At 42.3% G+C, this 25241-nt stretch overlaps 1 protein-coding gene across 1 annotated transcript in view; it reads right to left on the reverse strand.

Moving 5' to 3' along the window:
- Positions 1–23508, reverse strand: part of LOC133000524 (plasma membrane calcium-transporting ATPase 1-like) — an 80312-nt gene extending 56804 nt beyond the window's left edge. Inside the window, exon 1 of the mRNA XM_061070469.1 lies at positions 23084–23508. The gene's annotated coding sequence lies outside the window, so the exon portion shown is untranslated. The remainder of the gene's footprint in view (positions 1–23083) is intronic.
- Between the last annotated feature and the right edge of the window lie 1733 nt (positions 23509–25241).

A 25241-nucleotide genomic window follows, 5' to 3' on the forward strand; every position in this document is an offset into this window, starting at 1 on the left:
GTGCGAGTGACTGAACTTTGGATCCAAATTACGTGAGAAGCTCAATATGGCCGCTTCCTTATCCAAGATAATTTTGGCTCAATTTTTCTCCAACTGTAAGAAGCGGAGATGTATCATCTAACTTTATTTACAATCTATGTTTCTCCCATACGTTGTTTTCACAGCAGAAGTTTATTTTGTAGTAGTAGTAGCTGGTATTCTGATATCATACATTTTGGGCCATGGTCTGATTTATTCCATCCTCCTCCTAATGATCTAAAATAGAGGTTGACAAACAGTTCTCTACAGATCTGTATCTCCCTGCAATCCTTAAGCACTCTGTATTTGATAGGTCACGCCTTGTTTTCAGCCATCCAATCATACCAAAGGCCATGTTTCACTAAGATAAAGGTCACATTACAGAAGATCAAGAAGCTTTAACTGCCATTTCACTTCTACCTGAAGACTGCACTATAAAATAATACATTATATTAAACAATAGATTGCTTCCAACTATCATCAGTTTGTGTTTGAATCTCTCTTGTTACAACACACAGGATCACAGTGAACCAGGAGGGCAGAACTTGACTGGCCTGTGTGCATGAGCCAGTCAGTGTCCTGATCTCAGTCCCACGCAACACCTACTGTACGTGATGAAGAGGAACACAAACTGTGAGGACAACATCACACGTTGGACCTGAAGGCCGGCTCATGGTTTCAGGTTGGCCTCGGATGGAAGCTGACGGCCTTCTATTGATAATACAATGACTGACCTCCTGACAGAGGGAACAATCACTTCCTTGCTGTTGTATTTGAATGAACCAACAAAAAGTATAAAAGTAAAACGAAAGGAGAACAGTATTTTGCACAACTGCAGCCAGTTTGCTCACAGTGCGGACAGTTTGTAGACGACAATAACATTTAGATCACATAGACCCTTGCAAGCAAACATGGAAACAGTGAATTGGCCTTAATGCTTTTATGGCAGAATGGGATCAAATCTATACAGTTAAGTTCCAAATTCTGGTGGAAAACCTGAAACCCGACGAGTGAAGGAACTAAAAACCATGAACATTAGCGTAGTTCAACCTGTCCTTTACACTCTGTAACTATTTAACATGAAATTATACATATTTTTCACTTCCACTTATTCCCATTATGACCTGTGTGTTCTATGAAGGGGATCTCTTTGAAGTGCGTTAGCATCTGGCGATAAAGAGCCTCTTAATTAGCTCCGACAGCTAACGAGCTCCATGGAGCTGGGAGGGAGGGCCGACCTGCCTTTGATAAGGCCCAGGTGACAGCACCTGCAGCTGGGGTTGGAAGCAGCCGACCTCCCCTGGGCTGGGTACCAGCAGGTGGAGCCTCAAATCGAAAACTCTCTACGGCTTCAATCAAAGAGGTTGGGACTGATCATCAGTTCTTACTGAAGATCTTGAGGAGAGAGCCAGCACTGTTACTCTGCGTTAGCTAAACTAGTCAGTCACATTAGCAGTGAACTAACTGGCTAATTTCAACTCTTTTCTACGAATAATAACGTCATTTGAAAACTGAACGATGGCTGAATTCAACCATGTTCTTCCTGTTTTTGTGTAATTACTCTGTCTGCGATCACTCACCTCAATTTCAATTTTTCAGAGCAAAATAAGCATTATCTATATTTGGTTGACCCATTTGTCCGACCTACAACAAGCTGCCTGACTATTAAAACCTACTTGACTGGAAATGTGTTGTAAAGATGTGTTATGGCTTTGGTCCAAAGGTCACAATATACATGGAAACATCATTTGTGTCATATAAAGTGTCCAAGTTCCCTAAATTATATGACAGCAGTTTCCATGTAAATTGAGACCTCAATAGGAATGTCACACAATAGTAGTATGACCCTCTTTTGAAGATAAAGCTTCTTTGATTGGGAGTTACTGTAGTAGCAGGCAATATTATTCTACTCACCTGACATTACATTAAACATCAAATAAAATGCACCAACACCTGAGGGTATTCTGGGCCTAAATGTGATCATTATAATTGTGCGACCTGACAAAGGCCTGTTTCTATTAAAAATGTGCCTGAAATGACTTTACATTAGAACGACAGAGAAACTAGTTTTTCCTCCACAATGCAGATTGATGACACAGAAAGCCGAGGCATGTCAGTGAGACTTGGAGAGCGTCTCAAACACGTTAGATAACAGCGGCTGTCTGCAACTCGTTGATAAGCAGGACGCACCAAGTGGGACACGGCAGCGTTTCTCTCATGAGATAAATGAAGAAGAAGAAGAAAATGCAAAAATACGACAGCACGGGGCTGGAAATAATCCTGACGAGACGACGCAGAGAGACAATAGGAACCTCAGGACCTGCACCTTCCTCTTGACATCGGGGGTTTCATGGCTCAATGTGCCTCAGATATCACAGAAGCTCAGGGTCGGTCGCGTGTAACGGTTTGTGAAGGGCAGGACATAGTGTGAACACACATCTAGACATCTATGTTATATTTTACCGTGTGTCTAAACATCGGAAACATGCCAGGTCACCTCTGAGTTTGTGACATTTAAATTTGAACAGATACCAGGCGTCAGCGAGAGGTTTCCTGATTCATATTCACTCCCAATACCACGACTGCAATGCAAAGATAAACTCATATACACATTTTATATCTGCACCAAAATCTGAAGGCCTCTTTCCTGACGCATATGACAACCTTGCAGCAAGTTTTGTGGTAATCCAATCTGAGGTTTTTGTGCAACGCTGCTAACTCACAAACCGACTCACAAACAAATAAATAAACGACAAACCAAGACAAAGACAAAACCAAATCTAATCAACTAATCATGAATCATTTCATTGAATTACCTTCAACGTACAACCTCAGTGTTTCTGGTCCACATGAAGGAAACAGGTTCATTTGAACACAGTTTCTCTTTCTGAACACAGAAGCTTGTGTTTTAACCAGGACACACAGCGCCTGAATGAATATGGAAATGATCCCGGCTGACTCATTAAGCTGCTTTACATATAAAGTTGGCAGTGCAGTTCATAAACAGCCGTCGGAGGCACTTTATCTCAATAACTGGAATCTTTAAAAGGGCAACTTAACAAGTCTTTACAGTCTGAACACACCTCCTGCATCATATTCAGAGACCAGAGGCTCCCAGTCCCTCTGATACTGGGAGCAATGAGCAGGTTCCTGTTCCACTGCTGCAGCCGCTCAGATTTAAAGTCGCTGTGTTTTTGCTGCTTATCAGGAGGAAGTGTTGGGCTGTTGGAACATCAATCAGTTTGTTTCCTTCCTCCTTTGCTTAGTTTCACGGTCTACCAGCTGCCGTGACTCCTGCTTTCAGAAGCAGCTTCTTAATTTGTCATTTATTACACAGCTGAGTTACTGCAGCAGATTAGTGCTCCTCTTCACTAAACCTAATTGACAAAACGCGCCTCCTCGTGTGTGCTGTGCTGAGGGAACCGTTATTGTCTGTGTGTGTGTCTGTTTGTGTGCGTGATGGTCACAACTGAGATTGTACTTTGTCAACGTGGATTGTTCTGGTGTTTGTCGTGATAGACAAGCAGCCGTGTTGCATGAACAACTGAAGAGACACTAACCCAGAAAACAAGAACTTAACATCAGTTTTATGAAATCAGCTTCTTATATAAAGGGGGTTCCCACATTGTATCATGTCCAGTGGTGCAGATAGGAGTGGCTATTCTCTTTTTTTCAGCCTTTCCAGCAAAGGATATGAACAGTCTTATGAACAGTGACATGTAAGACTACTCCTGCATATTTAGTTCACCTAGAAATGGGCAAATTCTCATTTAATTTCTGATGCAGATGCAACATTTTTTTCCCCTAAAGGCTTTCTTGAGATATCCTGTTCTCTAACATGGGATGGATAACCCAACAACATGAGGCCTCTGGCATCATAAAAGCTCAAACTTTTCCAGTAACATTTAAATAAATAGATGGATCCTTATGAGATATATAAGAGGGATTCTAAAGTGTTGCAAGAAAAACTTCAGTGTTGTCACCAGTTGAGAAAAATTGACTTGTAGAGAGATGTCTGGAAAAACTTTTCCACCTCTGCAGACCTATTTCCTGCAGGGAATCACTGCAGTGAGTCATATTTCATTATATATTGATTTAGATGTCATGTCAGACGTCTGCATAAATATGTAAAGAAACACATTTTCTCTTCCCTGGTGGCTGAAGAGCAGCAGCAGTATTCAGCGTGTTTCAGAAGAGACCGCCGGGCGCACGGAGAAGAACACGAGTTGGAAAAGGTCAAAACAACAGGATAAAGAACTTTATTGTGAGACCATCACAGTGATCTTCCATTTCCTCACCGAGGAAGAATCTAGTTTTACCTCAGAAGAGACGGAACAACAGAGGAGCGGTTCTCTGCTGAAGGACACATGAGGCAACTGCGAGTTTAATTGATCATAGAAAATGAGTCGCGCTACAAAACAACCGAGAACCAAACACATCTTCACAACTGACAGACTCACAACAGGAAACTTAAATCTGACCATTTTAGATGTTTGATGAGGTTGTATTGTCAAAGGCAGATGTTCAAATCCAAATTCATCAACTACAATGATGTTCCTCTGTGAGCTTTCTGTTTTCACTTTTAAATAATGATGGAAAACACTTCACCGCTTCCTGCCACTAACCACTAATGAAGTTAAGATATCTTGGATACGGCTGCGGCCATCTTGCCCTGGTGGTGTCATGTGGAGCCGAAGAGCATCGACCAGTCGTGAGTCAGTCTCACCAAACTGCTTTTACCTGATTGTATAATGCTATTACTTATGTTTCTTTTATACTTTTCTGTTGCCATTTCTTTTCAATTATGCAGTGTTATTTTATCTGCTGCATTTTATATAATTTACGGCATTTGATTTTAAATAACATTGTATGAATTTTCTTTGTAGTCTTGTTCTTGAGCTGTCACGCATCTTTATGAACCGTCATTGGTTTCACTGTGAACATAAAGATCTGGGTACAATAATCAATCAATTTAAAATAACTTTACTCTTCTTTACTCCTTGTGGAGATTTCTGAAGTCACTGTGGACTGAACAGAGGCTTAAACTAAGCTGATTCCGCCTCCAGGAAACCAGCACTACAACCTTCACCATCATCTTCATCACAGGGCTCTGAGCTGTCCACTCCTCACATGGAATTCAGATTAAATTCTGGCTTTATGCAGTGCAGGCTGTGAGAAATATACTTAAAAGCCACGTGGTTCCCTATCAATCACAGGAATATATAAAAGCACCAGTTGGGAAAAAATCAATCAGACCAGTCGGACCTACATCAGAGTGTGGGGGTCATTATGACGGCCATTATTCATCTGTACGGTGGAGGTCTATCCAGCTCCATCTCAGGAGAGTCCTGGAAGAAGACGGAGAATCCATCTAATTGATTGATTCTGCTGCAGCCTCACAGGGCATGAGAAACCCTTTTAGCTTGATGTCCTCTCAGCACAGAGATTCAGAAAAACACCAACGTCACTGTCAAGCAGAATTTCACCAGTGGAACCTACATCCATGTTTTTAAAAAAGCCTTTTGAAATTAAAACAATCTCTGTCCACACTGTATCAGTAATAATCCACGTCAATACTAACACACAAATGCAGGGTTTCCCCCAGTGCTGTATATTTGAGTAGCTGGCTGAAAGCAAAGAAGTAGTAGGCTTACCTTTTATTGGTAACCAAACTGTTACGGTTCATTGTTTCTGAAATAAGAGGCCTGACTGCTATGTTAATGCAGCACAAAACAAAATGTAAACAAAGGCTCAAACATTAAAGTGCAAAACTGTAGGTTTAAACTAGCAACTCCAACGTGATAAAAATAAATAAAAAAGAGGGCTTATAAGTTAAGTCAGCAGTGCAACTCAAAAAGATATCAAAGTATCTATTTAACCCCGTTATCAAAATAAACAAGTGCATATTAAACAAAGTGCAACCTGTTGAGAGTATAAGATGGTATGATATATGGTGTCCAGCTCAAAATCCGATTCACCCCCCCCCCCCGCGGGTGCCTTCTAGCAGCCCTACCACCAGGCTTAGCAAGTTTTCTGGGGGAAACCCTGCAAATGAATACTATAAATATCACGTTGACATTCACGTTCACTGGCCATGCGTGTGTGAAAGTGTAAACAGGAAGCAGATTGCCTCCTCTGCAGTCAGCTGCTTAGCTACAGAGAAAAATACAGAAACAACAGAAGTAACACAAGGGATTTCTTATAGAGAAGAACCGTTACTGACAAAAGAAAGTGGTTAAACCCTCAATAAAAAGAAAGAAAGGTGATTGACTCCTTTCCCATTACCAGTAGAGGAGTTTGCCGCTCTTTCATTTTTCCCCCTGGTGCTTCTCGTTCGACACTAATTCTCTCTCTCTCTCTCTCTCTCTCTCTCTCTCTCTCTCTCTCTCTCTCTCTCTCTCTCTCTCTCTCTCTCTCTCTCTCTCTCTCTCTCTCTCTCTCTCTCTCTCTCTCTCTCTCTCTCTCTCTCTCTCTCTCTCTCTCTCTCTCTCTCTCTCTCTCTCTCTCTCTCTCTCTCTCTCTCTCTCTCTCTCTCTCTCTCTCTCTCTCTCTCTCTCTCTCTCTCTCTCTCTCTCTCTCTCTCTCTCTCTCTCTCTCTCTCTCTCTCTCTCTCTCTCTCTCTCTCTCTCTCTCTCTCTCTCTCTCTCTCTCTCTCTCTCTCTCTCTCTCTCTCTCTCTCTCTCTCTCTCTCTCTCTCTCTCTCTCTCTCTCTCTCTCTCTCTCTCTCTGGCGTTTCACATCCCTGCCAATGGAAAAAGAAAGCCTGTGTCTTCTGTGGAGTCAATTGACCTGAGAGTGAATGCTGATTGGATCCTTTCCCATTACAGGTATTAGTGGGTGTTAGTGGTTTTCTGACCAGTGGAAAGGGTCTTGAGTGTTGGGCTGGTTTAGCCTCTGGTGTTGGCAGTTGAATCGTGACTGATTAGAAACGATCAGGAAGGAAATGACAACATCCTCGTTGCTGAATGTCTCAATTTGAGCCGATTCCGTCCTGAAAACACAGCCCCAGAGTTTTTCAGATTAAAACAGATGTAGTGAGGACGCCAGGCGTACACATAGACGTGGCCTTAGCCCTTCTCCACTTATTACTACTTAAGAAATCGTAAAAACCAACAACAAAGTAAATAACTACATAGCTGTTAGTGTGTATATGGTGTTTTATGACAAAACCTCTGCTGAGTATGAGTCTGCTCCCACAGTCTGGAGTCTAACTGGCTCCGTTGTACACAACAACATTAGTTTGGACATTTTCTCTCCTATTGTGCAGAGAAAACAACCCAAACAGCTCTGGGCCTCCTGCAGTCGTCAGCAGTGAGACGGCACATTACTCAGATGACTGCTGGTGGAGCATCTTGTGACCGAGAGCAAAGTGGAAAAAAAAAAGGGGCCTCACAGTCTGCTGTTTGTTGGGCTGAAAACCAGTTGGACATTGTGACACCAAACATTCCTGGGTGCTATGAGAACGTTGCTGTTCAGCCTGACAGGGAGGAGACAATGTGTGTGTGTGTGTGTGTGTGGACGCAAACAACACAAGCTGCCATTCAAGTCACCGTTGGGGAGGAGGAAACCTCGCGGTGCGATTAGCCCGAGTGTGTGACAGAGTCGTATTCACAGGATGAATGAGAGGAGGTGAGAGAGGACACAGTCGCCAGTTTCTGTCTCAGCAGGACGACAGAAGGACAACACATGTCCCAGTGTCCCGACCAGTGCTGAGCAGGAGGGCGCCATTGTGAGAGCTCAATGTGTGGTGCATGCAGAAAGAGGAAATGAAAACAATGTGTGTTGTTCGATCAAGTTTCATATAGAAGACTTTTTAAAGTAGATATTTTCTTCACTTTGTCGGTTTGATTTTGATTAAACTTTGAAAAATACATGTTGTAACATAATTAACAAAGTTTGATGAATTAGAGCAGCTCAGTAAACGCAAACTGACTTTTACCATAATAACTTGTATGCGTTGCAATAATTCAAAGGTCACATTTGGTCTGGGACATTATGAACAGGGAAGTGATTTGGGGAAATTAGCTTGGAGACGCCGTTTCTGTGGCGACACTTGAAGATGCTTGTCCTTCAAAAAGGTCCAAGGACTTTCCCAGAGTATAAAGTTCATCCAGCAGATTGAGGCCAAAGCCCCAGGAAGCGAAGACAATCTTGTATGTTCATGATGAATCAGAATCGCCTTTCTCATAATTTCTACTCAAATCAACAAAGACCAAACATCTCTCAGGCTTCCTCATCCTGTTGAATGATTTTCCAAAACTACAAGACAAACAACAAAGCCCCAAAGACAAAGCCCCACAAAGAAAGTTCCTGAATCTTCAGAGCAGGAACTTCTTCTGGGGTAAAACTGTCTTAAACTAGTTTAATTTAGATGTCCTCAAAACAGCAATCACAGCTGATCAGTGACGTTGGTCAGGCCTGTGACAGTAAACCTACAGCAGAACTGTCAGTTACATCGATTAGACAAAACTGTAATAGTGTGTCTGTTGATGTTTGCTAAAGAAATGTCACATTTTCATTAACACTCACTCCGATATGGAAAAAACATTCTCAACCCCAAAAACCTATTGATGTAGAATGTCTCCACAAAAAGCTGTGGTGTTGGATCAGTGCCCAGAGTTTGAGTAACTGAGTCACATCAAGAAAGAAGAAGTTAAATCCATGACTAGATTAATCAACTGGTTTGAGCAGTGAGAACTACATTTAATTCTGTTTCTCCTCTCAAGTGTTTGTACTTCAAATTACTCTCAGGCTCATTTCAGCACTTTAACACCAAGTGCCTCTTTTTTCTGTGCTTCAACTTAAGCTGTTCATGACGCGATAAAACATTTAGCTAAAGACACTTTAATCCAAAGCTTCAATACCATCACACATCTCAAGAGAAGTTTGAGGCTCAGTATTTGGCTCTCTGCCACTTTATCTCCTAGAAACCACATTGAAATACTCAAGTACGACTGATTTATGGGTTGGTTGATGAAATCAGTCGATAATATTCTTTCACAGTCAAATCGTATCAGCACTTATGTAAAACTGTAATTTTACAGATCAATGTAAAAAGATATGGGGAAAAAATATTTTTCTCAATTCAAGTGCTAAACATTTGGTTGTTTTTGTGTTCTTTCATATGCATAATAAAGTTTATGGTTAAACTGAAGAATACTAAGCCTCAGGTTTATTCACATTTTAGTCCGGACATCACAGAGGTATCAATTCAAAATGTTCAAGCTCCGTGCATAATGTTAAAGGCAGAACACGACATATGACACGTTCAAAGTCACATGAAAACTTGCGGTGTGTGAAGTCGTGCTGGGTGGACACACACACACACACAGACACACACACACCACCCTCCATGGCTCGTTTTTTCTCTGGTGAACTTTGAAATGAAAAGCCACTTCAGTTTCACTGAGCACATGATCTCACAGCACCGAGGCCACAGGCTCTCAGGCTGCACTGAGTGTCAAACAGAATAACAGGTCAGAAGAACCACCCTCCACATCTCACTCTGCTCCTCAGGGTCACAAGCCACCGAGTTTATAACGACGTTTAGAGTTCAAGAAACTCAAGTGGAACAGTTGAAATTTTTCCAAACTGCTCCTCTGATGTTTTAAAGTGTTTTAAAGTGTTCAGCTTGTCCCAGTTTGGAGCGTTTCGGATCCGAGGCGTGTGTTTCTGTGTGCTCGCACCGTGATGAATGGCTTTGTGCTGACTGTTCAGTCGCCGTGGCCAAACAGAGCCACGCCCAGCGTCCACAACACAAACACTGCATACCAGCGACCCCGCTCCCCCCCGGCACAGACCAGCTCCGAAAACCCAGGCAGGGCTGGAAATGTGTGCTCGTCACAGGAGTTCCATGTTGTCAGCTCAACATGTGACTGAGGCCGAGGACGGAAAACAAACCACAACGGGGACTCTCTGCTGCGTCTACACTCCGAACGAGAACCACAACTGAATGTCAGCAGGGTTTCCCCCCCACAGACACCGACCCGCCTATTCTCATGACCGCTTTTGGCAATGCTTTTAAAAATATGTAGGAAAACGGCGCCATGGCAACGCAGCCCAAACAACAGAGTGTTCTGTGTTGGCTGGGAGGTTCCCTGAATAATACACAAATGTACAAAAATATGTTGAACATGAGTCAGCATCAGGGAATGAGTAGGAATCTAAATGCATGGACTATGAGCAGAGACAAAAACAATACAGATACATTTGCATAGATGAAATACACTGAAAATATAAGATGATTTGATAATACTGGATATTAATATTGATTAAACTCTGATTCAATAAGGTTAGATTTTTCCGCGGTCATAAATTAAATTACTTCTGACAAACTGGGAGGAAAAAAATCAATATTCCCTCAATTTTCATTTCAAGTAGCGAATGAGAATTGTCCGAGATATTAATGCATCAACAACACTGAACATGGGCAGCGATGTACTGGGTCATCTTCAACTAGTCTCCAAGGAGGACACCTCAATGCTAAATGGCCAGTATCATCTCCAGGGAATTTAAAATACAAACAGATTAAATCAACATTTTAAAGGTATATTATTAAAACAAGCATTGTATTACAGGATTGTGGCTTCCTGAGCCTATCTGGCATTTAGGAAAGGTTATTTTGTGCAAGTTTAATAAAAAATACAGGGAAAAAAACAAGTAAAGTATATGAATGTAGGGTTTCTGCTAATTTCTACAAGTTATCTATCTATAAGCTTCTCCTTTTTAAGACGATAATGACTAAAGATATGAGCTATGCAGCGTATAACCCTTGAAAAACCATGTTATCTTGCAAAAAGTTTTTCCCAAAGCCAAGCCAAGAAAGAACTACAACACATGGAGACATTACAAATTCGTAATGGAAGTCGCATCAAATGAGCGTTAACATAATCAAGACCCTAAACTCATTTGAGACCTAGTAGATCATATGTTTAAACGTATGAAGGACTTTTTTTAGCACGTAAATTCAGATGATTCCTGTATACGTCGTCTAAAATGTTTCCCTTCAACAAAGCCACACACACAATATGTCAGGAAGCAATATTCAAAAGTCCTCAGGAGACAACCTATCACCCCGGCAACCACAAGACGTGAGCAGATCATTTTGTTCCTTCACAGTCACCTGGAGTCTTACAAATTTCCCTCAGTGACAAAGAAGAAGCCGTTGTTTTTAAAAGAGGATTTCAGTGGAGAAGAACTGAATTAACTCGTCTTTTTTTTGTTCCACTTACATATTTTACCAAAACTACATTTTAGAGCTTCCAGAGGAGCTCAACAGCTTTAGATAATAGTTGCACCAGTGGAACAGAGCGTGTGTAATTTAAACCTGACTCCACATCTGCTGGGTTTAAACTGTAATTAGTCATGGTCCAGGAAACTGGCTCTATCACACTTCTCAAGGTCTTTTCAGAGAGTCCGTTTGAGGTGAAGAACTGAACTGAAACGCTTCTCTCTCACTCACACACACAGACACACACACACACACACACAGCACCTGTTGGCTGAGTTGGGAACGAGGAAGTGAAATCCTGATTGTTGCCAACACAACATGAGGAAACCATCAGGCCTCCACTTCCTGTTGGCTCTGCGTCCGCCCTCCATCTGCTCATTTCCTCTTCTGACTGACGCCTCTTCCTGACTGTCTCTGAGAGAACACACACACACACACACACACACACACACACACAACCACACAAAAATACACCTCGCTCTACACCATACGAGTACCCTGCAGACTTTAAAAAAAACATCAGTGCCTTCAGGACTTGGTGCTGCCAGTGGACACTAATGTGAGTTCTTAATGTGTTCAAATATCATATTTACTTTACGTCAGAAGACACAAACAGTCACATTTTCCAGGATGTAACAGGGTGGGACAATGTGCTGCTTTCAGTCCCCTGCAGGACAATAATCATTTCTCAGCTAGCAGATTTTTTTCTGTACATCTCACAATTTGGTTCCTCTGCCTTAAATATCTCTGACAGTGCTAGGATACTGTAAATAATGGAATGAATCAATGATGGAATGCATTGATGGTGATTGTATAATTCTTGATTGATGTAGAATGTCTATATTTTGTGCACAGTGCACAGCAACATCTGCACCAAACGAGTAGAAGTCCCAAGGTCAAATGGAAGACACGTTCGAAGGTTGTTGAGAACCGACCGAGCTAAGACAAAGAGTGGAGCAAGGAAGTGGTGATAGATGTAGCGTTCCCAAGCAACAGTAAGAAGAAGGAAGGAACACGAGAAGTTAAAAAGACACCAGGGGCTGAAAGTGGAGCGACAGGAGATGTGGAAACTGACGGCCACAGTGGTACTGGCAGCACTCAGGGCTGGAACCCACAGACTGGGAGAGAGAGAAGCTCTGGAAGATTCCAGGAACAACATCTGAGATCTCTGTCATCGAGAGCACGGTCCTGGGAACTGCTCGGATACTGCACTGCAGAACCTTCAGGCTCCAAGGCCGTTTTTAATCATATCAATATTGAAAAGACGTTCTTATTTAACAGTTTTGGGGTTTAGATGACAGATGATCTATCCAATACACCATCTATCCATCCATCTTCTATGCCACTGGGAAACCATTTTTAAGTATTTAACACGCACACACTGAGAAAGAAAATTTGATTTTGATTCAAACAACTTGCTGCTTATGAAATAATGAACCACCAACTGAGTCGGAGAGGCTCTGCACTGTATGTTTCAGTTCTGGCAGCGTGTTGGTAAAAAGCTCCCGCTCTCTATTCTCTTATCTTATCAGTTGTTAACATGCTGCAGAGCAGAGGGACAAGTGAGCTGCCAGCCTTACAACACACACACACACACACAGTGGACTACACAATCTGCACAACTCCAGTCTAAATTATAAAAAATTATAAAACTACTCTGGAGCTGAGTCGTTTCACAGCTGTTCGTCATTTAGCTAAACTTCCAGTATCAAATCATCATTTTGTTGCTTGATCAGTTCATATGTCACATGATGTTGGTCAGATTTCTGCCGCCTGCTCAAAGTCCAGAGCACTGACGCTGGGAGGAGGATTTATACTTCATTATGCACGAGGGTTTGATTTATAGTTCCGGGTCGACACATCACAGAACGAATGCATCATACAGCCGCTGGTTGATCCATTTAATTAAATTCTCTGCAGTATTTACAGTCTAATATTCATTTTGTGATAGGAGGCAGATCCACTTTGTTTCAGTGATGACTATGAGACTGTTTCATTATTTTATTCACTGTGATCGAGAGTGATGAGCTAGAAGAGCCCTTTTTTTTCAACGTGCCTCATGTTGTATTCAAGCTGACCGATCTCTGTCAGAGGGGAAACACCGTTGTCTCTTATCTCTGTGGTCGCTGTCGCACAAATCTCTTGTTACACTTTTGAAGAGTAGTCAACTGCAGCAGCTACAGTATACTCTCAATCTACAGCATGTGAGTTAAGTATAAATCCAGCTTAACAGCTCAATGTGTTAAAGTATGTTTGCTGACATTGGAAACACTGAGTCGGTTGTTATCTCAGATTTCAGCTCACAGACAATTCTTCTATATTTATAAACTGTTTCTCAACTTGACATGGAAAAATGCAAGAGATCATTTCCTCCACCCAAAGAGGTCATGTTGTCTACAGCGTTTTTTTTTAGTTAACAAGAGGACACACAAACTGCTAGAGGGATTTCCTCAACTAACCCTAACCCCAACCCTAACACCAAGTCTTAACCCCTAATCAGCTCATTAAAGGGGGGGTCACAAAGTGAGGACCGGCAAATGTCCTCACTTTCCCAAAATGTCCCCACTCTGTAGGTTGTAGACTCTAACTGGTCCTCACAAAGATAGCTGTACAAGAGCACACATACACGCGCCCACTGCAGCTCATCACATTCACAACAAGCTTCAACACCTCTCTGCACGGACGGCTTCATCAGGATTAACACGCGGGCACAGACACACACACACACAGACACACACACATCTGAGTGTGTCATAGCAGCACCTTCACCTTCAGGAGGTGAGAAAAGTTAAAGTTGGAGCAGTGAGAAGGAAAAGGAGCGAAAACAGACAGAGTCCCCTTTGAATCTCAGATTATCAATATTCAACATTTTAAATGTATGTGATGCCAGTGCAACTCTAATTCAACTCTCCACTGCTACATGTTTGTTTCGTTTCCCTTGTAAGCCGACCGTTATTTACCCTCTTGTTTTAAACCTGTATATCTTGTTGGTTTTTGTCATTGTTTTACTCATTTACATCCTCAATATGTATGGTGTGTCTACACTGCAACCAGGAGGATAGATGTAAAAACCTGTAAACATGCCTCAAGTGTTGGTTTGTTATTGAAGATAAATCCTTGCGCCCCCCCTTTGAATTCTGGGCCTCGTGTTCACACCTCAGGACCTGAGCAGTTTGTGTCGGATGTCAGGAAATCAAATTTGAATGTGGTGTACAAAGACAGGGCTGCTGTGCCGTGTCACAAAACCACACACACAAGGTGCACAGGATGGTAAGACAGCAGCCGGGGTCCACACATCTGCATAATCCTCAGTATGAATGTTTAGGTGCAGTTTGAATATATGTAAAGAGACTTGTCAAAGGTCTGTGCTGAGCTGAGGACCTAATGCTTTTGGATGTGATCCATATTCAATCAACATTTCATATGCATATATGCACATACATGCATATACATATGTGCTGCTCATCTCATTTCAGGGTTACGGGTTGACACCATTAATTAGGCCCCTAAAGGTTTCTCAGCCTGCAAAGGTTTTCGCAAATCGAAAATGAATCTTTGAATCTGAACTCTCATCAACACAGTAATATTACAAGTGTAGTGAGAGACTCTTTGATTCAGATCTTCAAGTATTACGGAAGATGCTGCTGCTGAATATCGCTCCTGCAGCTCAAACCCTTCTGCCTGTCGCTCACAAACATAAACGCCCACATTACCAACCCACAAAACACCTGCCAAACAACACACACACACACACACACGTGTTATGTAAGCATGTGTCAGGAGGACACTTTCAGATGGTCCAGCTATAATCGTCAATCCTGCCGACGCCTCCACGACACATGCATGGAGATCTACAGAAGCCCGTGGACCCACAGCTAAGTGGTGTCCCCATGACGATTACGTCCAATGAAAAGACGGACAACACTGACGCTGAGTTCATTATCGTCTCCGTGTGGACATCTTAGAGTCCGTTATACCTTCTTCTATCGTTTCCGCTGACCGAAGGAACCACGCTCAGCTGTTTTTTGAATCCTCCTCTGAGCTTTAAAGTGCGTTCAGTATTAATCCGTGGGTTGGGTTCGTTTCACCGGTCAGCTAACTGCTCACAGAGCCTGGAGCATCCGTTCTGTTGCTATGGTTACCTGTACTTTAACATACGCTGCACGCCGAGCACGCGTGAACTTTGCACGTGTGGCAATCTTCCGCTGGTGAGTGTGAGACGGAGTGAAACAAAGACCAGCACTAATTTGTCAAAGCAGTCAACCTTGGGTTGGGCTGCAGGCTGCTGATATATTAAGCCGGCCTGTCAGCCAATCAGGAATTTAGAAGAATCTATTTTCTCCAACCGTATTAAACCAGATTCCTGAAAAGCCTTAAAATGCATCAAAGCACAAATTCCATCAGTCCAATACTGCTCTCAAACTTGATTGTGTTCACTTCAGTTGTGCTAAACTATTGTCACCAAACCCTGACACTATCACATCAAGTTTACATTTGAAACACTTTGTGTAATGCTGGATATACATATTCTCAGTGTATATAATAAGAAGCGCTGTTTGATAGACCTGCATTCAAGGAGATAGACCAGGAGAGGAAGGGATTATACAGCAACTGTGGACGTGTCGAGTTTCACTGACAGCAGCTTACGAGCAAACGTATAAAAAGCAAAGTAGAAGCGAGAGGAAATCATTTGTGTAAGAGAACAGTTTATAGTTTGGATTCAAAACAAATTAAAACAGGAGATTGGAACCAGCGAGGAGCCTTAATAATAAATCAGAAACAACAACCTGCCTGTAACAATGCACTGGCACAGAGATGAATGAAACCAATTCATACACAAACCAGCTGGCAGTCGACCGCAGAAAAACCCTTTGTTTTAATCAATCGAGGGAATTAGCCGATAATGATCACAATCATTAGTTGCAGCTTTGATAAGAATCATCTCATATAACGTGTAAATGTCCAAAGTCATTACGTTAAACATTTAATTCATACGTCAACATCTTCAATTACTAAGTGGTATCATATTGTGTTTTTATGTGTCTCGTTGGTCTGTAACTCGAAGCTTTTCCCAGTAAAATTTAGAGAATGATGAATAAATAACAGCATTGCACACAGCTGTATTTGGATGGATATGGATGAACTCTTTCCTGCCAGCAGAATTATGAAATAGTTATAAAGGCTAACAGCCCTATTATAACCACAAATAGTGATGCTACTCCGAGCGCACACCATCCATATCTTAAATAAAGGACCCAGCTTCTCCCAGCTGCACTGCGTCCATTAATAATTGATGTGGACTTACATAAGAGACAGTGAGTGCTGCTGGATGTGGTTCACAGGCAGGGATTCCGTCTGCCCAGGGGTTTCCACATTTCACTGAATTTTAAAAACCTCCACGTTCAGCAGTGTAGCTGACGTTTAGGTTCAGCTGGTCCCGGCTGTGAATGACACCACACGCTGGTGTAGGACTGGATGATGCTGTCCCAGTGGCGTGTTCCACCAACCAGGGTTCAGAGATATGATACAGGGGGATTTTTACTGTTTATACCAAAGTATCTAACCTTTAATCTCTCTGTAAGAACCCAAACGACCAGGTTTGATTTACTGGATTTCTGCATTGATCTGCTGAAGTGATTTTACAGGTAATTCATTCATTGGAAAAGAACATCAATAAACATTCCTCTTGGGTTGGGAGAAAATATGCCTCATCATAATTTATTTAGATATAATAGCTGCAACTAATGATTATTTTAGTCATCAATTGATCAGCAGTTTATTTTCATGATCAATCCATTAATCATTTAGGTCAGGTAATAGAAAAACAAGTTTGATAATGTAGAAAGTCAAACTAGAAAGGCCCTCAATTGGGTGGATACCAACATGAGACCCCTTCTACAGTCAATCAAGAAAATATCAAGTCAGACCACTTTTTAAAAAGTGGAAATTCCTAGATCCATAAAGTAATAGTTTCCTCTCTGACTCACACCACAGCCTTCCACTCAGCTCTGTTGTAATTCATTTGTTTGTATTTTTTGGGTTGCAATCTTGCAAACAGTTAAACAAACTTACAAACCAACCAACAAACAGTCCGGGGTGAAAACATTACATCTTTGATAATCTATTATTATTATGTGGACATTACCATCAGAAAGAAACAGTAACAATAACAGAGAAATACTGACGATAGCAACATCATGCATCAACAATAGATATGAATAGTTATTCTAAGACAAGATGTTTAAATGTGGGGATAGTTCTGTTTAGTCCCCTGAAAACTCTAATAGCGGAGCCATGTTAACAACTATTAAATGTTATTTTTTCTGTTATGACTGATTTTGAAGCGCTCTCTGCATGCTAACAAAACATGCTAATGTCGAAGTCTAAATTCTGACACCTCTGAAGCCCTCGACATCACAGTTCTCAAATTAACTTCCTGTGATTGAGGATTTTAATCCATATGAACTTGCCTTAATTAAAGAGAATCTATTATATGCTCCCTGAATATCACCAACATTCAACAGATAGACAGAACACTGGAGTCCAGACAGTTCAGCAGAGAGGGAGGAAACTGTTCCTCTGCCGCAGGGTGACTCAGGTCATTGTGATCTGTAAATCAAGCCTCGGGGGGGACACTCAGCCTGACTGTCAGTGGAGCAGGTTGGTCTGAGGTGTCAACTCGTCAAAACACACACACATTAAAACACATATGCAATAAACACCGTCGCTGCTCGGGTGTGCTGCTTCGATCTGGTGTCTGGTTAACGGTTCTTAAATCTGCCCAGACAGTTTTAGAGAGCGACACCACCTCCACAGAACCAGCCGAAGAAGAGCTCGCTGTTATACACTGCAGATGTGACCATGCACTTCAGGGGCCTGGATCAACAAACCTGTTACATCACTGTTCAATAAAGGTGTGTATATCTCAATAAGGTCTATTTTGCAGTGATGCCATTTTGAAACAAACATTCAGCAATCAGCTGGGAGGAATCCATCAGAGAGGAGGAGAAAACCCAGCAACAAGATTATTCATAAGACAGTTACCTCAGTTACCCACAATGCACTGCAGCTCCTCACATCAGACGTGACGGACGGAGAGGAAAACACACATCATCCTCCCGGTCAGGACCCGACACTCCAACAACCAGACAGACACGGAAATAAATATATAAAGACCTCAGGAGTCTCCTGTTTCCTGCTTGTTTCTGAATAGGCCTCCAGGAAATGTAGTAAAAATCTGTGCTTTACAATGAAGTTGACAAAAAACTGATACAAAGAAATACAATCTATAATAAAAAAAACATTTGTTTTGTAGGGAGAGCAGTTTGCACTTTGCACAGATTCCAGTCCAGCTGTTCTGATATCCAACCTTACATGTTACTGTTTCCACCAGCTCACACAGGACCAGTGTAAATGAATGGTCACGTGTTTTCAGGTGTGTGACTGTGGCTGAGGATTATTCCTGATATGGATCTTAAGCACTCATTTGAAAGGAGGTTGTTTAAGTTGAAAAAAAATAGCAATATATAGGAAACCCTGAGTCAGCATCCGTCTGTGCCTGCAGTCCTATCATCATCATCATCATCACCCCCATCATCAGCCTGTAGGTAAACACGACTGTGTCCTCCTGATAATATTCATCAGAATGAAAGCTGCATTCTCCTCAGACGTTACTCATTATGATAATTCCCACTGTAGACCGCAGCTGGCATCATGCATCCATTTATTTACTGCACCTACTCATTATCCTACACAGGGTGTCATGAGGGATCAGCCAATCCCCTGGTAGGGTTCTCCTGGACGGGTTGTCACTCTATCACCAGGCAGACGTGTATATATTCAAAAATGTACATAATATAAAACTGTTAATCAAAAAATGGTAGAGTTCCAAACTATCTAACCTTCTACTCTCTCTGTGAGAGCCCAAATGACCATGTAAGATTTACTGGATTTCTGCATTGATCTGCTGAAGTGATTTTACAGGTAATTCCTTCATTGGAAAAGAACATCAATAAACATTCCTCTTGGGTTCAGAGGAAATATGCCTCATCATAATTTATTTAGATATAATAGCTGCAACCAATGATTATTTTAGTCATCAATTGATCAGCAGTTTATTTTATTGATCAATCCATTAATCATTTAAGTCAGGTAATAGAAAAACATGTTTGATAATGTAGAAAGTTAAACTAGAAAGGCCCTCAGTCGGGTGGATACCAGCACGAGACCCCTTCTAAAGTCAATCAAGAAAATGTCAAGTCAGACCACTTTTTAAAAAGTGGAAATTCCTGGATCCATACTGTAATGGTTTCCTCTCTGACTCGCACACCACAGCCTTCCACTCAGCTCTGTTGTAATTCATTTGTTTGTATAATATAAAACTGCTAATCGAAAAATGGTAGTCGAAAATAACAGCAAAGGGGCGTGGCCAGCACGGACCAACACAGGCGTGATGCAATTACCTGCAACCAGATGCTAAATTCAATATGCGAAACGCTATCACCTCAAAATAACACGTTGTTAACTGTTAACTCGTGTTCTCTCATCGGGAGAAGCAGGAGGACGAACTCTTAAACAAGTTAAAACCATGAGCTCAGCTGACTTCAGACCTTTTTCAGACACGAGCTCGGGAAAATGTCAATAACCAGGGTTCCTACAGGTTTTAATAAGATAAATTTAAGACTTTTTAAGACCTCTTTAAGACCACTTTGAATAGAGTTTAAGACCTATTTCACGACCATACTGGCAAAAAATATGAAGGAAAATTACTATGAAAGAAGAAATAAGTCACAGAATTACTTACAAAGTAAATGTATACCCATTCAACATAAGAACAATAACAATACACAAGTCAAACAAGCTTTAAACATGCTTTAAACATGCTGAAATAAATTGAAATAAAAGGAACATGTCCAGAGAAGGAAATTAAACATCCCATCGAGCACTACAAAACCTCTAACTTCTCAGCTCTGGCCAAATTAAATTTAAGACCTTTTTAAGACTTTTTAAGGCCTAAAATTTCGATTATTAAATTGAAGCCCTTTTAAGACTTTTTAAGACCCCGCGGGAACCCTGATAACATCGCTCGAGGTTGAAAGATCGTCTTGGTCAGACTCGTATTTAAAGTGTGAAATGTCCTGAACATCAGGTTTTCGGCCCTCATCAACATCAAGCTCTCGAATATCATCGTCTTTCCAAGTTTACATCTTCATCTACCTCTTTCCTCCGGAGATATTTGTAATCTTGTTGGTTTTCTTTACAGTTTTGTGTCTGATACGTGTTGAAACATCATTAACTCGCCCACTCGCTCGCTGCGAATTTCCATGAAATTTCCTCGCTGTATTCTTGCATGATCTCACTCGGACATTAGGAGCTGGCGGAGAAATGTACGACTGACTCAGACATTTACGTTCTCACATATCTGGAAAATGTCTACTTAACTTAATTAAGTAATTCTATAGCTTTATCCGAGGAACTGCAAAAACAGCCCATGTCATATGATGTCATTATGTTAATGTAATGCTTTATTCCACCGACATCCCATCCCAACATGTTTGTGAGGGAATTTATTTTAACAATGACCTGATTATCAAAAATTGCCCCATCTTAATTAACCAACTAATCTTTTTGGCTTCGGTTTAAAATCACACGGAGACCACCTCGCCTCGAGTGGAGACCACCTCGGCTGACTTCACGGAAATATAAATACACTTCCGTTTAACTGTTAACCTTCAGGGATCCGCCGCAGCAGAGGGGCTATTTCTCGCACAGCAAACGCCATTAGTGGAGCTGCTGTTCAGGCAGACGTCTATTAGCTAATTATATCAGCAGACAACACGCATCAGGATCCGAGCGACGGACCGAGTCAGCTGAACCGGATCATGAAGGATTCCTTACAGGACTGGGACCATTTTAATGCATTGTCCTGTTTTGCCTCAAAAAATACCTGGTGGTTTGCAAGAAGTTTGTATAATTAAATCAAAAAACGGTGCCGTTAAGTGGGTCTGCCCGTTTCTCTGCACCCACACACATCCCATAAATCATCCGTCGATCCATTATCTATATCTGGTATCCTTCGAGGGTCACAGGCGGACAGGGGGGGGCGGGAGACAATCCCAGCCGACATTGGGGCGACAGGCAGGGTGCAGCCTGGTCGGGTCCTTTAAATTAGATCAATGCATCACTGGACGTTGGCTTTTTCTCCGTCTAATTTCAAATGGGGGCTAACGCGTCTGTGAGACTTTGCAGCGAATCAGAAACCTGTGGACTCACAGCCGGAGGAATCCTGAAAACACAAAAGAAGCCATTCCCCCCCCCCCCTTAATGAATCAACAACAAACAGAGCCACCACCTAAACACGAGACCTCCTGCTCTGACCGGGGGGCATGAAAGTTTGATTTCCCTTTTTGCAGAAGATGCTTCCTCTGCTTGGTGGAATCTGCAGCCCCTGGAAAAACAGAAGGAGCAATGCCCTCGTTTGGAGGTCACAAGCTGAGGAGGAGGAACCATGAGCCGGGATGCGGGATCCCCCCCCTCCTCCCTAACGCAATAAGGCAGGACACACCCAGATGCAGAGGGGAGGAGGAGGTGGATGAAATGAGAGGAGAGGAGGAGGAAAGAAGGAGCTGCTGCTTGCTGCTTCTCATCCGCCCATCTTGGCAGATGACGTAAGGACGGTTCCATTCGAGCTGCACGTCCCTTAATTGAAATTTTTAAAAATTATAAAAAAAATTATAAGATACAGATGTTGTATCCCTACCTCTCCTTCACTCTCTGACGTCACTGTGACAGCCCTGGAAAGCAGAAGTGTGCATCTGACCCTGCTGGCTGCTGCATGTGGGGAAACCACTCCAACCAGCTGAGCCAGTCACACCAGTAACACGTTTCAACACCGACTCACACCACAGCAGCAACCAGTGGCCCCTGGAAACAACACAACACACACCCGGGTGGTCCTGGTGCTTCCACCGGGGAGGAGGAGGGACGTCACCCCGGGGGGAAAGAAGCCTCTGTGTGGGGCAGACTGGCTCCAGACACATCCGCAGCAGGAGGTCGGAGCTCCGGGGGAGACCAGTCACCAAACCACGTCCAGGAATCACACATTTCTATCAACACCTCCTTGTTACACAAGCATTAATGAGATTAAAACACATTTTAAACATGTGCCCAGAATGAACCGAGCCCGACCCCCAGTTCGGCTTCGATCCCCCCGAACCAACATCACGATATCAGGCCGAAAAGACAACTTTTACAACCCGGGGTGCACTCACGGTGTCCTGGCTGGAAAACAGCAGGAAACTAGAGTCCAAAAAGTTGTGATCCGAACGCGGATGGATCACCGGTGAGGTCGGTTCCCCTCGAAATGTGTCTGGATGGAGCCTGGACAGCGGGGGACTAGGACCAGAGAGCCCGGGGTAGGAGAGCTAAGTACCGGGACGTGAGGCGAGGGAGAGCCGGGGAAAAAACGTGCCTTCGGGGCGGAGGGTCGGCGGCAGGAGACACGGTTCAGACCCGGTCGAGACACGGTTCAGACCCGGTTCAGACTAATGAAACGAAGGGTGGAAAGAAAATGGAGGTTCGCGGTACCGGTACCGGTCGTGTGGTCACACCTGTGGCGGGGGGAAGACACCTTCTAATCGGGTGTAGTTGGTTCAGAAAGTCGGTGTCAAGGTGGAGGGTTAGCCGGATGCTAAGCGGACTTCTCCCGGCACGACTGTGTCACTTTAACGGTGTTTTAACCACATGTGGAGGTAGACAGGAAATGGAAAGTTGTTTTAAAAAGAAAAAGAAAGGTTATTAAACATGAGGGAGAGAAGAGAAGGGGAGAGCGGTTACCTCCACTGCGGGAATCCGGGTCCGAATCACGGCTGTGTTGCTGAGGCGGGCAGCGGCTCCACTTCAGAGGGGTTTGTCCATCTGGAGGGACGCGGACCGACAGGAGGACATCCAGGAGGACCGAGGGGAGGACCGAGGGGAGGACGAGGAAGAACCCGCTATGGTCGCCCTGGTTCCGGGCAGTTTGTGTGGAGAGAGGAAGCCGCGGTGGCTGTGGTTCCTGAAGCGGCAGCAGCAGCTTCTTCCTCCCGCAGAGAAACTCACCAGATCCCGGTGCAGTCAGAAATCAAGAAATCAAGAAATCAAGAAATCAGAAATCAATCCGGAGGAGGAAAAAAAAACAGCAAACTCCCTCCTTCTTGTTTCTCCTTTTCTCTCTCTCTCTCCTCTCACACACACACACACACACACAAGCGAGGCTGCGATAACAAAGAGCAGATCCAGTAAGTGACTGGTGTGAGTGAGAGTGTGTGTGCGTGTGTGGGTGGGACTGGGAGAGGAGGTGGTGGTGGTGTGGGGGGGTGGTGGTGAGGAGGAGGAGGAGGAGGAGGAAGAGGAGGGTGAGGGGGTCCGGCTCATTCAAACAGGAGGAAGAAAAAAGAACAGACGTTTGCCCGGAGAGAGGGAGGGAGGAGGAGGGAGAGGGAGGCACCACCTTGTTTTTTAAGGTGGATCCATGAATTGATTGGGGTGGGGGGGGGGGCAACATCCAGCGGTTTGAGGGTACATCCACATCTGGATCCACATCATCATCTGGTGTGATGACTGAAACTTAGCTTGAGTGAACACATGGTGAGAACATCGAGGAAAAAGTCATAATTGCAAAATAAAAAATCTAGAAATTAGTACATAAAGCATTAAGTACTCAAAAGGCACTTCTGGCAAGAATGAGTGTTATAATATGGGAAATATATTTAAGTGTGTATTCACAGACGTCAGTATTTATGATTGAAAATCAACAATTACTATATATTATCTCACCTCAATATTAACAGCTATGTACCACTTCAGATTGTCCAAAACATTTCCTTGTTTTTTCATTCTCATATTCATACAGACGACACTGGTCTTCAAATATATAACAGGCTATCTACATTTAATTGTAAAATACAATATTATAAAGTTAGAGGGGAAAGCAGCATTGAAGTCAGCAAGCGTTCTTTTACAAAATTCTCTAGAAAATACTCTTATGTACCAATAAGTTATTTCTAGATTAGGTGGATGTATACATTATAATAATAAAGTTTAATACATCGACTTAATGTGAGTGTCGGATGTTTCTACGTGTTTGCCCTGTTAATAGTTTTTTTTAGGGTTATGAAAAGATGATGAAGCACCTATGAGACAAATTGTGATTTGTGAATTTGGGCTGTACAAATATATTTTGATTGATTGATTGATTGATGGCTAAATCTAGAAATAGCTCAAAATTTCCACAAATTTGTTTTCTGAAAAAAAGATTTTCAATTCCCCACTTTAACAATTTTAGAATTAAGTCAGAATACACTAAGAAATATCAAAATTACGTTCAAATATTACATGTAAAATAGAAATAATATGAGGAATCTTGTATTTTGAGAAAATTACAAATTAATTAAAAGAATAAAGTTGTAAAATTGTAAGATAAAAAACACAATTCAAGAAGGAATTGTAAAGTTGTAAAGTTCATCATCAAACTCAATATTATCAGTATAAAATTGCAATAATTAAAAGTAAGTTGTTGCATGTCTGTATCTGTATCTAAGGAGCAGAACTATACTTTCTTTTTTTTTATAATTGTATTCCATGTCCCTGGAGAGACGCCATGTTCAGCGCCACTGCTTTGATTTATGTGCAATTTAAAAAAATCTAATTGAATCCCAATTTAATTTGATTCCACTCTCACTTGAATCAGACATGCAAATGGTCACATGTATTGAACTGTTGCATTTTTAACCTTCAAGGAAGAACAGATCCTGAAATGCATTGTGGGGGATAGTGGACGTGGGGAAGTTTTGTTTTATTTTATAACTGCTGCTCTGGTGAACATCTACTTCTCCCGTGGGGAAGTTTTGTTTCATTTTATAACTGCTGCTCTGGTGAACATCTACTTCTCCCGTAATATGATTAAAGCCCATATTTCTTTCATATATGTATTTTTGAAACACAGAGATGATGG

This window comes from Limanda limanda, chromosome 4 (genome assembly GCF_963576545.1).
Source record: "Limanda limanda chromosome 4, fLimLim1.1, whole genome shotgun sequence".
Lineage (NCBI taxonomy): Eukaryota > Metazoa > Chordata > Actinopteri > Pleuronectiformes > Pleuronectidae > Limanda > Limanda limanda.